The sequence below is a fragment of the Somniosus microcephalus genome, unplaced genomic scaffold, assembly GCF_052327205.1.
Source record: "Somniosus microcephalus isolate GS21.2 unplaced genomic scaffold, FLI_Smic_1.0 unresolved_chr7, whole genome shotgun sequence".
Lineage (NCBI taxonomy): Eukaryota > Metazoa > Chordata > Chondrichthyes > Squaliformes > Somniosidae > Somniosus > Somniosus microcephalus.
The window spans coordinates 38,246,375-38,248,560 of NW_028225185.1; positions in this window are offsets into that span (position 1 = coordinate 38,246,375).

The following is a 2,186-nucleotide window of genomic DNA, read 5'->3' on the forward strand; positions in this document are numbered from 1 at the left end:
GAGGGAGCGCCGCACTGTCAGAGGGGCAGTAGTGAGGGAACGCCGCACTGTGGGGAGGGGCAGTACTGAGGGAGCGCCGCACTGTCGGAGGGGCAGTACTGAGGGAGCGCCGCACTGTGGGAGGGGCAGTACTGAGGAGCGCCGCACTGTCGGAGGGGCAGTACTGAGGGAGCGCCGCACTGTTGGAGGGGCAGTACTGAGGGAGCGCCGCACTGTTGGAGGGGGCAGCACTGAGGAAGTGCCGCACTGTCGGAGGGCCAGTACTGAGGGAGCGCCGCGCACTGTTGGAGGGGCGGGTACTGAGGGAGCGCCGCACTGTCGGAGGGGCGGTACTGAGGGTGCGCCGCACTGTCGGAGGGGCAGCACTGATGGAGCGCCGCACTGTCGGAGGGGCTGGTACTGGGGGAGCACTGCACTGTCGGAGTGGGCGTCACTGAGGGAGCGCCGCACTGTCAGAGGGGCAGTATTGATGGAACGCCGCACTGTGGGAGGGGCAGTACTGAGGGAGCGCCGCACTGTCGGAGGGGCGGGTACTGAGTGAGCGCCGCACTGTCGGAGTGGCGGCACTGATGGAGCGCCGCACTGTCAGAGGGGCAGTGCTGAGGGAACGCCGCACTGTGGGAGGGGGCAGTACTGAGGGAGCGCCGCATTGTGGGAGGGGCAGTACTGAGGGAGCGCCGCACGGTCGGAGGGGGCGGTACTGAGGGGAGCGCCGCACTGTCGGAGGGGCTGTACTGAGGGAGCGCCGCACTGTCGGAGGGGCTGTACTGAGGGAGCGCCGCACTGTCAGAGGGGCAGTGCTGAGGGAACGCCGCACTGTGGGAGGGGCAGTACTGAGGGAGCGCCGCACTGTGGGAGGGGCAGTACTGAGGGAGCACCGCACGGTCGGAGGGGCGGTACTGAGGGAGCGCCGCACTGTCGGAGGGGGCGGGGTACTGAGGGAGCGCCGCACTGTCGGAGGGGGCGGGTACTGAGGGAGCGCCGCACTGTCGGAGGGGCGGGTACTGAGGGAACGCCGCACTGTCGGAGAGGCGGCACTGAGGGTGCGCCCGCACTGTCGGAGGGGGCAGTACTGAGGGAGCGCCGCACTGTCGGAGGGGCAGTACTGAGGGAGCGCCGCACTGTTGGAGGGGCAGTACTGAGGGAGCGCCGCACTGTTGGAGGGGCAGTACTGAGGAAGTGCCGCACTGTCGGAGGGGCAGTACTGAGGGAGCGCCGCACTGTTGGAGGGGCAGTACTGGGGGAGTGCCGCACTGTCGGAGGGGCGGTACTGAGGGAGCGCCGCACTGTTGGAGCGGCAAGTACTGAGGGAGCGCCGCAATGTCGGAGGGGCGGTACTGAGGGAGCGCCGCACTGTCGGAGGGGCGGTACTGAGGGGAGCGCCCGCACTGTCGGAGGGGCGGTATTGAGGGAGCACTGCACTGTCGGAGGGGCGGGTACTGAGGGAGCACTGCACTGTCGGAGGGGCAGTACTGAGGGAGCACTGCACTGTCGGAGGGGCGGTACTGAGGGAGCGCCGCACTGTGGAGGGGCAGTACTGAGGGAGCGCCGCACTGTCGGAGGGGCAGTACTGAGGGAGCGCCGCACTGTCGGAGGGGCAGTACTGTGGGAGCACTGCACTGTCGGAGGGGCCGGGGTACTGAGGGAGCGCCGCACTGTCGGAGGGGCAGTACTGAGGGAGCGCTGCACTGTCGGAGGGGCGGGTACTGAGGGAGCGCCGCACTGTCGGAGGGGCGGTATTGAGGGAGCGCCGCACTGTCGGAGGGGCGGTACTGAGGGAGTGCCGCACTGTCGGAGGGGGCAGTACTGAGGGAGCGCCGTACTGCCGGAGGGGCGGTACTGGGGGAGCACTGCGCTGTCGGGATGGGCGGCACTGAGGGAGTGCTGCACTGTCGGAAGTGGCGGCACTGAGGGAGCGCCGCACTGTCAGAGGGGCAGTACTGAGGAGAGCGCCGCACTGTTGGAGGGGCAGTACTGAGGAAGTGCCGCAGTGTCGGAGGGGCAGTACTGAGGGAGCGCCGCACTGTTGGAGGGGCGGGTACGTACTGAGGGAGCGCCGCACTGTCGGAGGGGCAGTACTGGGGGAGTGCCGCACTGTCGGAGGGGCAGTACTGAGGGAGCACTGCACTGTCGGAGGGGGCGGTACTGAGGGAGCGCCGCACTGTCGGAGGGGGCGGTACTGAGGG